Consider the following 16,093-nt stretch of genomic DNA (forward strand, 5'->3'; position numbering starts at 1 on the left):
AGCCCCAGTCTCTTCCCTTTTCCCCTCAGATCAGAAAAACTGGAGTTGTAATACTTTCTTTCCCCCCCTCCTCCCCTTTCTCAATGCGGTAGACGAAAGCAGAATGTGAAAATCCAGCTACGGATGTCCATCCACAATTCTCGGGGTCCGCGTAGTAAAAGCACAAGAATTGCGTTTGGACAATCAATAGCGAGAATTTCTAAAGCTTTTTTTTTGGTTGCTCTTGGAGGAAGCATTTTGTCTTCGATGGAACAGACACACACATTTTAAACAGATTTGCTGACAAACGCACTCTCCGACCATTTGCATCTCTTCTCGTTGTGATCCAATGAAGCCGAGACCAATTGAGAATCAAATCGCACAACGTTTTCTGAAAAGACTGCGGGCAAATTATAAAATAGAACGGCACGACCAGACGAGCAGTTACCGTGGGGTTTTTTTTTTGTAACAAGGGCCGCATCATTTTGGCCACCATTTTCGCGTCAACACAGGATGCTTTCGTTCAAGAAAGCACGGGCATTTAAAAATAATACGAAATCCCACTCCTAAAAAGAAAATAAAGAAAATCGGAATCTCAATTTTACCTTTGAAATCTAACCCGCTACGGTTGGAGCAATCGCGTGTACACACACAACCTGTAGTGGGTGATAGGAGTTGGGAGGGGGAGGTTCTTCCTTATTCCCTCTTCTTTGAGCATCGGTATTCCCGCTGTTGTGACTCTCCCCGCCAACTAAGATGACATTAAACTCCGCTCGAGGAGGTGCAATTCGCAGCGCGTTTGCATGCTCCGTTAGTGTGAAAGGGGGCTGCTTCTGAGCGCCCTCTTCTTCCTCAACACCCCCTCCCCTCCGCCGTCGAACAATAAATGTACAGTGACCAAAGGGGAGAGAGAGCGAAAAAAGACGATTGTCTTCAATTGGCACTGCATTTGAATAACGCCACGGGGTGATAAATGGCCATTGTGACCAAAGTAATGAATCTGTGCAGTCTCTATAGCAGAGAACGGCAGCTGGGAAATATCCAGGCACTTCTTAAAGCAAACACCATTGGGGGAAAAAAAACTCTTTACACAAGGTTCGAGGTTTGATTTAATATGTGTAATGTATGTAAATACGCTTCTGTTCCGTGAGCACATTATCGGTTTCAAAACACATAACGGGAGCTTTCTTTCTGTTCGATGTCGAGTAAGCGGTTTGGCTTTTGCCGAGGACCACGTGCATATCTATTTATAAATAGCCCAATGCTCTTCTCCGTGGTGTACCTTTACAACGTACTCGGTGTGCGCTTGGCAAAGGACTTGAGGCCCGATCCCCCACAATGAGGTGCCGTTGTGGTTGTGCACAACGAACAGCTGGAGAGCTGCGACATTCTCAGTTCTTTTCCACGCTGCCCCTTCTTAAACCTCGTCGCTGGGAGGCAAATCTCTAATCGTTTTGTTTGGATCTTCAATTCTGATTTGTTTGATTTATCCTCCAGGCGTTAGACTTCGGCCTGAAAACTCATTTCTTTCGTTCACTGTAAACGTTTATGTTACTTTTTTTTTAAAGAATACTCCACGGCCTCACTTTTATTCTTGTTTACCTCCTTTTTTTTAATTTTTTTAATTTTTCACACCATAAATCACAATAGCCATGATATACACTTTTTCTTTTTCACACATTTACAGTGACTTTTTCTCCCCCCCCCTCCCTCCTCCCAAGCCACCCCCCCCCCCCTCATCCATTTTAGGTTTGTTTACCTCCTTAAAGCAACTTTTTAAGGGGAAATTCCGGGAAACGTCCGCGCTGTAATTTTTTTAAATATATCACTGACTCTGGGTCAAATGTTCAATCCTGATTCTGCTTGATTTACGAAACGGTCCATTGAAGTTACGAGTTCGTATTAAATGTTAATTATTTCATGTAAAAACAAAAATGTCCAATTTTCCTTGTTTCCATCCCCTTTCTCCGCCCCCTCCACTCTGCCTCTATGTATGAGTGTGTGTTTAGATACATTTTGGAAAGGGGACTTCTTGGCTCACTCGCACAAGTTGCTCGGCAACAGTGAACCCAAAGGGACAAATGTAACCAATCAGCAGATAAAGAATAAGATTTTCTTGACGTCTGACCCTTTTTAAGTGAGAGGTATAAAAATCCCTGCAAGTTATAAAGTTCCTCGTGGTGCGTTCATTTCTTGGGCGCTCAGCCTAACTTTAAATAGAGCCGTTCGTGGAATTTACAGGTGCACCCATGTTCCCACATCGTCAATAACAAAAAAACCTGGCATAGAATTTCACAGGGCAAAAAGATGGCACTCCTCCCATAACGCTCACGCTAGCTCTCTGAAAGAATTAACCACTTCCACCCGTTTTCTTCGTAACTGGATACGTTACCTTTTTAAAGTGACGATGTGTTGTGAGAAAACGAACCCGGTTTTCTTTCTGAATCTGAAAAGAAGTGAAGGAATTTGAATGTGCTAAACGCCTTGCCTTCATCCCGACCTTAGTCTCTGTTGAGGTAGATAGAGCCTAGACAGGACAGAATATCCAGACAGAAGCTGCCATAACACCGGCCGAGCGATTTATCTTAAATTACAATGAAGGTGTCACAAATGTGGTCGACTGCTTCAAAGCAATTGGACTAGGAGACCCGAAATGTTATTCGACAATGTCCCAGTTTAACGAAGTCTGGATCGGTTCGTCTATGGGCCTCAAGGCATCCGTCAGAGATCTGAATTGGACATTCAACCAACCCTTCCTAAGACAGTAAAAATATCTTCTGCTTCCTATCGAAGTAGATCTTTAAATAGTTCAGATTTACCCGATCGGTCGGGTGGCCTCTGAACCAACAACTGCAAATGTTGGCAACACTCACTCTTCAGGCAGCATCTGTGGCAAGGGATGCACCGGTCATGTCTCAGGCGAATCCTGTCATTGATTCAGATTTCCAGCATCTGCCGCTTTCACAGTATTTTCGAACTTTTGGATGAAGTTTTCAGATGTCCGTCAGTTGTAGTTGGTTGCCCGTTTGTTCGGTGTCGTTGACCACAGTTCTGGGGGAAGTCCTTTTGTCACAAATGAGATCCTTTTAAAGCACGGCTAGTCCAAGTTAATTGAACAATTCCTCGCCCAGACGGCGGAGCAGCTGTTTACTTACCTGAATTGTTGTCGCTTTCTCCCGCTTGTCATTTTAATTCGATTTACGGACGAACGCCTTTTTTAAGACCAAGGCAAAACAAAATCCAAAGTTGCGGTGAGCTGGGAATGATGGATAAAGGCGACTGTAAAACTGCTTTTAAACAATAAACGAGTTAAAACGAACATTCGGGTTAAAAAAAAAAATCAACGTCTCATGGTAGCCTGAGCAATTTCTGCTCATTTCCTCTCCCCGCTAGCATCATTTTTGAAAATATTATTTTAGCTTTTAAGTATATTTCAAATTTCAGGAGTGCAAAATCAAAACAATATGAATTACAACTAAAAACGCAATGCTGGAGAAACTCAGCAGGCCAAACAGTACATTTTGCTCGCACCTCAAGCCGAAACGTTAGTTGTGTATTTTTATCTCTGCTATATGAAGTACGTTGGGTTTCTCCAGCATTGTGTTTTTAATTTAAGCACAGTGTCTCCGAACATTCCTGTTTTACCCCTGAATACAACTATCTAGTTTTAACAATTTCTGCAGCTATTGTTGAGAGACTCGGAGAGATGGAGTGTGTTATCAATAATTAAGTTTCTAATTGTGAACTTTTTTTTTACCTTCTCCTTCCTGCCTCATTTAAGATTATCTTTTTTTTTGGTCAAGTGTTCTTACCTATCATTTCCTTGCCTGACTAGATGTTTGAGATCTCCCATGTGAAGCTCCTTGGTTCATTGTTAATAGGAGGAAAGGCTCTGTATAAATACAAATCTTTGCTCGCTGGTACAGACTTTCGGAACCACCAGCGAGGGAATAAAGTCAGTGTAAGATTAATTAAGAGACAACTGAATTATGACATCAGGTTCTTAGGGTGCCCTGAAGTGGAAGTGAATAGAGCAAACAGGCGAGTGAAGAACAACAGTCCTTGTGGAGGACGAGCATCTTCGTTGCCTGGTGAACACTGACCCTGCTGCTCATGTTCCAGTTCACAAACGAGCGTGGATTAATGATTGGCGAAGTCTCCCTCTTGTGGCAGTTCTTCGAGAACAACTGATACATTTTACCTCCAGAATTGACTTTAGAAGGCGCTGTCAACTGACGTCGTAAGAACTTCCTTCCTTGAAGATGGTCACGGATGCGGCATCTCCGAGCTCCTTTATGTTCTCGCAAGAGGAACAAGTATCAGAGGCAAAAATTCAAGGAGGTCGGAACCTCTTTGAGGAAATGGGACTTCCCCACGCACACTCTCTGAACCTTTGATCGCGCAAAGCGGAGGAGCATTCGGAATGGGAAACACGAGCCCTTGTATCAGGAGCCCGCAGAAGCCCAGCGTAAAGTGGAAACGAGCTCCTCACAAACTACCCACATTGCCCTCATCAGCCCACAGAATCGGTGTGGGAGCAAATTACTGCCGAAGAAGAAGCATAACTATTAGTCGGTTCACACTCGACTCACTTGGAACATCATTTCCGTTCAACGGGTTTAGAACATCACTCCTACTATTAATGGTCAGTACTCGGCGAACTAGCCCGAGCAGGAAATACATCTGGGACAACAGGACTTGAACAGGTCCGGCGCCGCACAGACACATCTGGAACAGCTGTTCTGCTGCGAGACAAATCAGTCTCATTCAGCTCTGAGATCGACATCACATTTGTGCGAAGAGGCTTAATATTCACCTCTTTCCACACTTCACCTCATTCGTCCCGATATTATATGCATAAAAAGAGCAACAAATCAAAGTTCACGGTGAATTTACTCAACATTTTTACCAATTAGTAGCATTACTTAATGAATTCATTTGTTCAACTAATAGCTGCACTTGGCAGATCTAACTAATCATGATTTGGACCTGGACAGGGGACTGGTTAAACATTCGCCGCAATTTTTTTTTGCCCTTTATTCCTCCACAGTGTTTTGTCGTCCCCTTCACTGTTACCTTGTGTCGCTTTAGTTATGAGATGTTACAGTTTGCCAGCGCCCGTTGATTTACAAGCGAGACTTTGTTCTTAATTTCAATGAGGGTGTTTTGTTATCATTTTTATTAGCGTTCGACAAAATTAGATCTTTTCATTTCGTGCCTCAAATACTTGCCACTTTTAAACGCAAATCGGTAATAACAATAATCCCAAACCAGTCCAGCCTTATCGTCACTTCGTAACCATATCTTAATTCCCTTTTCTATATCCGCAAATATCGTTTGTCCGCGTTGGCCTTTGTCATCCCACCCGCAACTGGCTGGGACATCCCGCAGAGAAACGGCGCTGGTCGCAGTCCACACCAGGTGCAATACTTAAAATGAATCAAAATATACGTGGCTGATGTTTACGGCTGGCAAGGTTTAACCGGGTTTGTCCTTTTCTTTCTGTTTTAATGTTTGATGCAGTCAGAAGTGTTAAGCTTTGAGACGCGACTTCGCGGTTGTCTCGGACACTGGGCTGTGCTCGGTGCATGATTGGTTGGTACTTCAACACTGTATCACTTACGCCACGATTGACACCCGCGCCCACACAAACAAACACACATGCACCCACAAACGTATCTTTGCACCGACACTCACTTGATTGCGAACACTCTGTTTACAAACTGTAAACATAGATTAATCATGCAAATAAACTTGCAAGTTTGTATAATGGTTTAGTTGTTATTCAACTCATGACACACACCCCACTCACGAACACAAACCTACTGACTAAGTAAGAATGACTCACAGACGACGAGAAACACGAAGGCATACAGGCTCCCACGGTCTCGTTCATTCACAGATTCTCTCTCTTGTAGAACGCATACATATTCACTCACCATGACCTGTTAGCATTGACAGACTTTTATGCAAGAGCAAATTTTAACCCTGCGTTCTTGACGATACTTCATTGATCTGAAAATGTGTCTGATCCGCTGAAGTTCTTCCAGCGTTCTGCTTTTATTTCAAATCTTCAGCATCTGTAGGTTGGCTTCTCAACCCACTTTCCCTTTCGCTTCAGAGTTTGTAACATGAAAGTAACAGTTCAGTTTAACGGTCGATTCTGGTTAGTTTCTAAGAACCTGCAATTAATAGTGTGGCCTCCGTCGATCGTCTTCGTCCATGCGCCTCTGGTAGTAGCTGGAGTGGCCTCTCCAGGGCGCAAGAGTTGATATGGAGATCCATCTGTTGCGCATGCAGTGGGGACCTCCCTCCCACTCCCAACCTTCATGCTAATGACAGGTCCAAAGCAACGCCGAAGGTCGATACAGTTTGGTCCCAACAGCATCGTTAAGAGTTGCCGTGCCGGTGCTGGGTACAGCAGTCAGCCGCCTTCAGGACTCCGACTCCGGATTTTTCCTCCGGGTTTACTCCCAAAGCCTTTCCCGTGAGCGGCCACGGAGGTCTGAAATCGGAGTTTTTTCCCTCTCCTAGATGAGTTACCATCCGTAGTTAACGAGCCCCATCTGCCCGGAGCAACTGGTTTCAAGGCACCTGTAGCTCGCCTTTGCCCCTTACCCTGTCAGTGAAAACAGCTTTTCCGGACATAAGAACTGTGCCACACGTGAGGACCAGGAGTCGGACTTGGTTGTCAGAGGCTGCTTGAATCACACGCCATGAAGAGCATTTGTGTCGCAGTAGGAGCTCGTCCCCACGACCACCCTTCCGCTATGGCAACCTGGAGAGCCAATTAGTAGCATGTGGAAATTAATTACACGAAGTTTCAATTCAAGTTTTAAATAAATATTCTGTGAAGCTAGGTGGTTTCAATCTCACAAGAAAAATTCCCCAGGAGAGGCTGATGGAGGTCGGTGCTGTGGATGAATCTAGGATGTGAATAACAAATAGACTTAAGATCTTTAGGAAAGGCCTTTCATTTCCTTAAGAACCAAGCTTATGACGGGTCGGAGAAGGCACCAACAACAATTATTTTCACCAGAGAGAAAATGTTGCAGTCACATTTGAACATAATAAATAACGAGTGGCAGGTGTCTCACAAGTGGAAACTCCAAAAGAACAAGGTGTGTGTGTGGGAGAAACTAAACATGGGAAAGAAACCCCTGCGATCCACAAAGTCCATGAACGTTTTGAACTGGATAAAGCAAAAGAGAAGCAGGGGTCCGAGATGCCTCAGGTACCCTGAGTCCAATCAACGTTGTGCCCACATTTAGAGTTCAGGAACAAAACAGAATCTGGTGGATGAACACGGCAGCCCGCGCAGCATCAGTGGAAGAAAAAGAATGGGCGACGTTTCAGGCCAGTACCCTTTATCAAGACTCTCGATGGAGAGATCCAACCTAAAATATCATCATTCATGTCGCTCGATTTGCTCGGGTCCTCCAGCCGAGTGGCTCTGTCAGAGGATGGAAACTTGGGAGGACCAGCCAAGGGGCCTGAGAGTTAGGAAGAGAAAACTTTTTGACAGAGAGTTGATGTGATTGAAAAATCACTGTTTAAAAGGGTTAGAAGAGAATGAGATGAATACTGAAGGTGGACCAGGAGCTCATCTAACCAGTAAAATTTAGACATACTGTATAGCACAGCAACAAGCCCTCCACTCTGGGCCCACAAGTCCGTGTCCCCAAATACACCCAATGAACCTACAGCCCTGGACCGTTTGAAGGGGGGAAGGAAACCGGAGCACCCAAAGGAAACCCACGCAAACACGGGGAGAACATACAAACTCCTTTAACCCAAAGATTCTTAACCATTTTCATTCCATTCACATACCACTTTAAATAATCCCTAATCATGATTCGTAAGGAATTGCTTAAGGTGGTATGTGAGTGGGAAGAGAAGGTTGAAAATCACTGCTTTAGACCCAATTGTTTCTGAAATATTTTGCTTGAGAAAAATTATCATTGACCCATTTCCTTTGGAGTTATGAAGCCGTGCACATAACGAGTCAATTAGGTACAATTAAAACAGTGGTTTTCAAACTTTTTCTTTCTGCCCACATATTTATTTTTTAAAAATATTTTATTTTGATTTTTCATTATTAAAAAGGAGAGCACGTCATTGGTTGTTACAGAGCATGTCAATATCATCCAGTAGTTTATTTATATTTGATGCCTCTCCCTCCCCTGTTTTCCCCACCCCACCCCTCAACCTCTCCCCCTGGAGAAAGGGAAAGATAGAAATGACATGAAGAAAGAAAGTTAGGAGAAAAAATAAGAAACGAGAGGCTGGGTATGGTGTCGGTGCTTCCAGTGTGTGTCCCTTGTGTAGCCACTTTTCCTAATCCATCTGTTAGTGACTCTCCATAAACCTTTTATTGGGGAGTGGTGACAGTCGTGTCCCCATGTACTCCAGAGATGTCTGCCACATTCCAACAAAGGTGCTGTGTCAGTTCCTAAGGTTATAAGTGATTTTTTTTTCCCATGGGAATACAACTATGCATCTCGGTAGTCCATTTGCTGATGAGAAGAGGGGAGTCAGACTTCCAGGTCATCGCTAGGCAATTTTTTGCTATAGTCAGAGATATAAATATGAATTGAATTTGGAATTTGGTTAATTTGTAGCCTATCTCCATAAGGTTCCCTAGTAGATACCACGTTGGGTTTGGCAGGAAGGCTACCTTCATTTTTTTTGTTAAAATGTTGGCCAAATCCTGCCAGAATGGGGCCATCTTTATGCAGGACCAGGTTGCATGAAGAAATGTTCCTTGCTCGACTCCACATCTGAACCATGTTTCTGGCACTTCTGGTTTTTCTTTGTCGATTTTTGTGGTGTGAAGTAGAGCTGGTGCAAAAAATTGCACTGAACTAATCTGTATCTAGAGTTGATAATTGTTGTGACACTGTCCTTCCACCAGTCTGACCAATGCCTTTCATCAGCTGTAATGCCCAGGTCTGACTCCCATCTTTCCTTTGATCTGTTTAACTCTTGCTTTTGGCTTTCAGCTTGGAATACTGAGTACATTCTTGATAAAATTTAGGTGTGTTTCCCTGTGAAGCAATTCTTCAGCTTCACTAGGCGCAGGCAGGGTCATTGAGGGGCTTCACCTGTCCCTCAGGAATGATCTTAATTGGAGGAAACATTGAAAGGTTCCATAAGACAAATCGTATTTGCCCCTTGGCTGCTCAAAAGACATAAGTTGTCTCCCTTCATAGCAGTCCTTAATATATCAAATCTCCTGTCAGTGCCAAATCTCCAAGATTTTATTGCCCTTGTTCATGGGCATCAATTCATTTTGAATCAGTGGTGCGATAAGTAATATTTCCAATTTTTTCCCAGTGCATTAGTTAATCTCATGCCAAATTTTAATCATGTGTTTCAGTATGGGGTTACCCATTTTTTTTGCTATTAATTTGGGGTCCCATTTGTATATGAAATCCTTCACCGTCCCCTCCCCCATTGCATGTAATCCCATTTGCACCCAGGTGGGTGGTTCCCCTTCTCAAAGAAGGATGTGATGAACCTCGACTGAGTTGCTGGATAGTATTTCTGAAAATTAGGTAACCTTAGTCCTCCCAGGCTGTAGTCCCAAGTCAGTTTTTTTTTAAGGCTATTCTGCGTACTTTCCCATTCCAAATAAATTTCCTTATGTTGCCATTCAATGTCTTAAAAGAGGATTGTGGGAGTGGAATTGGCAAGGATTGGAAGAGTACTGAAGTCGTGGTATCACCTTCATCTTTATGCAGTTGACACTTCCCATTAAAGTGATGGACAGGCCCCTGCACCTCATCAAGTCTCCCTCAACCTTCTCAAGCACAGGGGGGGGGGTAGTTAAGTTTGTATAGGTTTTCCAGATTATTATCAATCTTGATTCCTAGGTACCTTGTAGCTCCTGTCTGCCAACTGAAGTTATTGTTTCTTTGGTGTTCTTCATGGTCAAATATATTCAGTGGCATGATATTAATTTTTTCTATATTGGCTTTGTTGCCTTATTTTGTACCATAGACTTCCAGTGTGGTGAGCAACTTTGGTAAGGACCTGGCCGGGTCTGTCAGGTACAGCAACACATCATCTGCATTAAGTTTATTTTGTGCTCACATTGACCACTTTGAATCCCTTTATCAATGGATCTTTCCTAATAGCCTCCACCAATGGTTCAATTGCTAAGACAAACAGCCCTGGAGACAGAGGACATCCCTGCCTACTGGATGTTGGTGATGTTTGTCCATTTGTATTGACCTTTGCTCGTGGTTTATCATTCAGTGTTTTTATCCAGTTAACAAATGTTTGTCCCATTCCAAATTTTTCCAGAACTTTAAGAGGAAAGGCCATTCTAACTGATCAAAGCCCTTTTCTGCATCCGGTGAGACTATTATGCTTGGATCTTGTATAATGTTAAATAGTCTATGTAAGTTATTTGCAGAGTGTCTTTTCCTAATGAAGCCCATTTGGTCCAGATCTACCAGTTTAGGGAGATATCGGCCCAGCCTGTTTGCCAGTGCCTTGGCTATTATTTTGTAGTCTGTATTTAATAGTGATATGGGTCTGTAAGAGGATGACTTAGTTGGATCCCTGTTTCTTTTTAGGTATTACCGTGACGATGTCTGTTGAAAAAGACTCCGAGCGAGACCGTGTCTCCGCCACCTGCCTCACTACCCCCATTGACAATGGTATCAGTAAATATTTACATTTCTTATAGAACTCGAGGGAGGCCGTCCTCTCCCGGAGACTTGTTTGTTTGCAAGATTCCCAAGGCCTGTTCAATTTCCTCATTAGAGAGTGGGGCATCTAATTCCATCTGATCCTCTTGGGTCAGTCTCGGCAGCTCAGTCCTCACCAGGAACTCTTCAATTTTATTGATATCTCTTGGTGCCTCAATTTCACATAATATATTTTGAAGGTGTCATTAATTTCTCTTGGATTGTGTGTACCAAGTCCAGTCTGGACTGAACCACATTATTCATCCTTAGAATTTCTTCTGTTCTCAGTTGCCAGTATTTTATGTGGGTTTTTTTCACCTAATTCGCAATATCTTTGCTTGGATTGCAAGAGCGTTTTTTCCACTCTGTATGTTTACAGAGTGTTATATTCCCGATATTTCTCATTTGATCCCAAATGTTGGTATTCCTTTTCCAATTTTGTGATCTCCTGTTCCAGTGTCTCCAGTTCCCTTAGATTTTTTTTATACTATTGGTGTATGAAATTATTTGCCCCCTTAGGTAGGCCTTTAGTGTAACCCATAGTAAAAATCTGTTGTCCATTGAGGGGCAATTTGTTTAACAGAAGAGGACAATTTGTCCTCTTACAAAGGAGCAGAAGTCTGGATTTCTCAACAATGTAGCATTAAAGCGCCACCTGTATGCATTTGTCTGCTTTCAGGCATTGTTATCTGTAGAGTTAGCGATGAGTGATCTGATACTAGCCTTGCTAAGTATTCTGCCTCATTGACTCTGCTCTCCAACTGGGCAGACATCAAAAAGTAGTCAATTCTAGTGTGAGGATCACAGGACTTTGAGTAAAAGGAATAGTCCCTGGCCTGTGGGTCCCTCTGTCTCTATATGTCTATCATTTAATTCTTTCATAAAGATCAGAGTTGTTTTCAGCGCTTTGGACCTTGTCAATGTCTTTGTTGTCTTATCTAGAATGGACTCCAGGCAAAAATTTAGATCTCCACCCATTAATGTGTTCTGTTACCCTCTGCTGCCCTTAGGAAAGCATTTTGCATGAACTGCTCATCATCAAAGTTTGGCACATAGAGGTTTAGTAGTGACCATGGTTCTGAGTATAGTTGGCATTGTACCATTACAAATCTCCCGGCTGGGTCTGTTGCCTCACCACTCATCACCACTGGAACCCTTTTGTGTATTAAAATGGCTACCCCCCAGCCTTGGAACCGAAGGAGAAGGAATACCTGCCCCACCTAGTCCCTTTTGAGTTTATCATGTTCCCTTTTCATCAAATGTGTTTCCTGTAAAAAAATATTATACCTGCTTTCAGTTTTTAAAGGCATGCCAGGACTCTCTTCCTTTTTAAGCCATTCACATTAATACTGATAAATTTGATAGTCTTATTCATTTGTGTTTCTATATCTTATTGTTTCACCTTCACAGCACCCTCGTTTGTCTTGAATGGCGCCCTCATCATGCCTTTCTGTTGTTCATGGTCTCTCCATGCCGATGTAGCCTTGCATAGTCTCTTCTGCCTCGAGCTCCCATTATTTTTCCCATTTACAGATTCTTTTTTAAAAAAGGAAAAGTAAAAATATATAATTTCCCATTCCTTCATAATCATTACAGAACTTTATCAAACCCCGCTTACTCTGTCCAGCAATGTCCACAATTGTTTTAATTGTTTTTTATTAGTCAATTGTGGTAGAACTTTAGTGGTTGTAATGAGCCCCCTTTGTCTCCACCCACATACCACCTTAAGCAATCCCTTACTAATCACAGAGCATCGATGGAATAGGGATTACTTAAAGTGATATGTGGGTGGAAAGAAAATGGTCGAGAACCACTGCACTAACTGCTATGCTAACTACACTGTAATGGGTTCATGGGTGAAAGGGGCTTACTATATAGATGTATGCTGCTGGGGTTTGAATGTTTACAAGTTCATGGAGGCTTGAAAGTGAGAACACTGTGTTTGATCAGTAAAGTCTGAAGGTAATAAGGTCACAAGAGTTCCTGCAACAGATAAATGAAGGTGAGATAGATGTACTGAAGTCACTGAAGGAGATATGGCTTTCTACGTCAGCAACCATTAAGAGTTAAACAGAGAGCAGAGTGTATCATAACAAAACATGTTGTACTTCTAATATTCAATGTTGAATGAAAGTAGTCACTTGAAAACAAAGGTATTCAGAGAGGCCTCGAAGGATGGTCAAAGTGATGGACTTTAAAAACTATCTTCTGTGGAGACTAATGTAGAGAGGCAGAGGGGTTATTATGGAGGGACGATCATTGCCCTGTTGATGACTCATGGAAAGAGCAATCCAATGTTCAATGCTTCCCATATCCCCAAAAATGACCCTCTTTCAGCTATGTACTCACTTACTTTTTGGAAGGTCCCATTGAATTTGCTTTGAACATTCGTTCAGAAGGAACATTCCCAGTTTAGGGAGATTGCTGATAATCTCCAGTATCATGTGGGGAACTACCATCAGTTTGAAGCACATGTAAGTCAGTCGGATTTGAATTTAACGTTTAATGGAGGCTCTGTGATACAAATCATGAGCTGTGCTCCAGAGAGAAAAGCAAAATTACAGAGAATGGTGGTTGTTTCTATCTTGTGAATATTCCTTGTGATTTTGAATTGAGACAGACTGGGGCAATTCTGCAATCTGACTGCGACACAGTTAGCCTAGTGAATAATGTGACAATATCACAGCGCCAACAACACGGGTTTGAATCCAGTGCTGTCTGGAAGGAGTTCCCTGTATCTGCATGAGTTTCCTCCGGGGGCTCCAGGCTCCTGCCACCCTTCCAATCATTAATTTTGGTGTAATTTGGCAGCATGGGTTTAAATGCCCGGAATAGGCTTCAAATTTCAATTTATTTCCAGCAGGTAAAGTGATTTGGGTGTCTCTGATCCAAGTTCTCTTCGCAAACACTGACAAAAAAAATGGTCCTACTGTCAAGTTAATGCTGGATTATGAAGTAAAAGGAATTAATAAAGTTTTGTTATCTCTGTCGGGGTTTATCTCCTTAAATATCATTGGAAAATGCCCCATCTGATATTGAGCTGTATTCCCTGGTGTGTCCCAAAGGAATTATTGACCCATTGAATCAAGTGATCTGATGCATCATTATAGAGTGATGATCACTGAGCTGTTATACATGGGGAGGTTCAATGGATCATTGAGCATAGTGAGGGATGCATCACTGGATCATAATGGGGAGTACTTTGATGGAGCATTGAACCATGGGGTTAGGGCTTTGAGTATTATGATGGGACGTTTGATTGAGCAGAGTGTGATGTTGAGGGGGGGAACAGTGAGGTGTAATATGTGAGGGGTGGGTGATGGATAGTGAAGGCATCTAATGGATCTTTGACCCGGAATTATGGAGTGATTTCATGGAGCATTGAGTGGTTTGGCTTGAAGCTATTGGATCATTGAGCTTTATGGCAGGAGGTCTGCTGGACCATTGGTTCACAGTGCATATGAGGTGCTTTGCAGGTAACCTGAGCTAATAACTACAAGTGGAAAATTCTGCCTTGTTAAACCACGGTAGTGGGTTGTATAAAGGAGGGGGATGAGTCAGCAGACAGGATGGAATTGAAAACGTGGCTGAATGGTGCACCAACAACCTTGTACTCAATGTCACCAAAACCAAAGAGCTGATTGTTGACTTCTGGAAGGGAAAACCAGATGTGTACGATCCAGTGGTCACTGGGGGAGCAGAGGTGAAGAGGGTGAGCAAAATTTAAGTTCTTGGGGGTCACTATCTTGGAGGATCTTTCCTGGACTCAGCACACCAAAGGCATCATGAAGAAAGCACGTCAGCACCTCTACTTCTTCAGGAGTTTGCAGAGGTTTGGTATGACATCAGAAACACTGGCAAATTTCTGCAGATGTGTGGTGGAAAGTGTGCTGACCGGCTGCTTTATGTTCTAGTATGGGGGACACCACTACCCCTGAGTGTAAAGCCCAGGACACCACGGGCAAACCCACCCCACCATCGAGAACATCTACAGGGAATGCTGCCGTCGGAGAGCAGCCATAATCAACAAGGATCCATACCACCCAGCACACACTCCATTCTCACTGCTGCCATCAGGAAAGAGGTATAGGTCCCACAAGACACACACTACCAGGTTCAGGAACAGCTGGTACCCCTCCTCCATCAGACTCCTCAACAACAAACTCAATCAGGGACTCATTTAAGGACTCGCACTTTTGCACTTTTTTTTTTCTCTTTGTATTGCACAGTCAGTTTGTTTATATTTCTTTATTTGTTTAGATGTGTATGTTGTGTACAGTGGTAATTCTGCCTCACCCACAAGGAAAAGAATCTCATGCTTGTATGTGATGTCCTGCATATACTCTGACAATAAATTTGAAATCTGAATATCTGGCTCAGTTGTTACACTTCCCTCATTGAATGTCCTGTTGGCACTGTCAGAGTTGCTGACTTGTGAGGCAAACATTTGAGCAAGGTGGTAAAAGCAGTCACCATCAGTAAATCAAGACCCAGGTAGCAGTTGATGTGCAGGCAGCAGATGACAGTTTATTAAGCACAGGTTCTGACAAGAAAAACCTTTCGTTTCATGGTTTATCCTGTGCTGGTGTGAGGCAGGGTCCACTCAGGAGTAGAAGGTGGGTCTCTGAGATCAGGGTTTACAAGGTATGTAGGTGCATTTATAGTTCACATTCATTGTCTTACTAAAGTCATACACCCTCAAATAGAAAAGGAGTGGCAGTGCCTCAAATGGTGATGATATCCCACCCATAAAGGATTTGTGCTCGAGATGCTCCATGACCTAGATCAGGGGCGTCAAACTCAAATTCACCGAGGGCCGAAATTAAAAACTTGGACTCAGTCGAGGGCCGAACTCAATATTTATTGAAAATTTTCAACAACATCTTCTTTCAACATATGTAATGTTAAACTTTTTCTTATTAAAATAAATGTTTAATAATAGTTTTGGATAAACTCTTTCCAGAAGCATTAACAAATGAGAAATAAAATATTCAATAAATAATATTTCTCTGTAGAGGATTTGTCAGATGTTGCTAGTGTGCTGTCGAATGGTAAAATTGAGAATGTGGGAGAATAACATGATTCCTGAAACAATCAAATGGGTGACTGATTGTGGGCATGAACTCTCGCAGGGTTATTTACTATGCCCTTTTCCCATGGGTACAGATATCCTTTGATTGACACACTTTTCACGTTTTATGCCTAATGGGCTTGTATCCAGGTGCAGAACCATTTTGAACCAGGAATATATTGATCACTGTGACGTGAAACTATTGGAAGATCGTTTTATCCTGAGATTAAAGTTCATAATCCTTACTCAGGCCTGTGTGCGGGAGGGCGGGGTTTGCGGGCGATCGGGTTGGACAACGACAGTGCGGGGGCATCGGCTCTCGCTGCAGGGTGGCATCTCGGCGGAT

At 42.9% G+C, this 16,093-nt stretch overlaps 1 protein-coding gene across 2 annotated transcripts in view; it reads left to right on the forward strand.

Moving 5' to 3' along the window:
• LOC138736334 (procollagen galactosyltransferase 2-like) overlaps positions 1-16,093 on the forward strand; it is a 156,331-nt gene that overhangs the window by 45,513 nt on the left and 94,725 nt on the right. The window contains exon 1 of one of the 2 annotated variants that reach the window (XM_069885733.1): positions 5,319-5,465. The exons of the other annotated variant lie outside the window; for it this stretch is intronic. The gene's annotated coding sequence lies outside the window, so the exon portion shown is untranslated. Of the gene's footprint in view, positions 1-5,318; positions 5,466-16,093 lie in introns of those variants that run through there. 2 annotated transcript variants of the gene reach the window in all.

Source organism: Narcine bancroftii, chromosome 1 (genome assembly GCF_036971445.1).
Source record: "Narcine bancroftii isolate sNarBan1 chromosome 1, sNarBan1.hap1, whole genome shotgun sequence".
NCBI lineage: Eukaryota > Metazoa > Chordata > Chondrichthyes > Torpediniformes > Narcinidae > Narcine > Narcine bancroftii.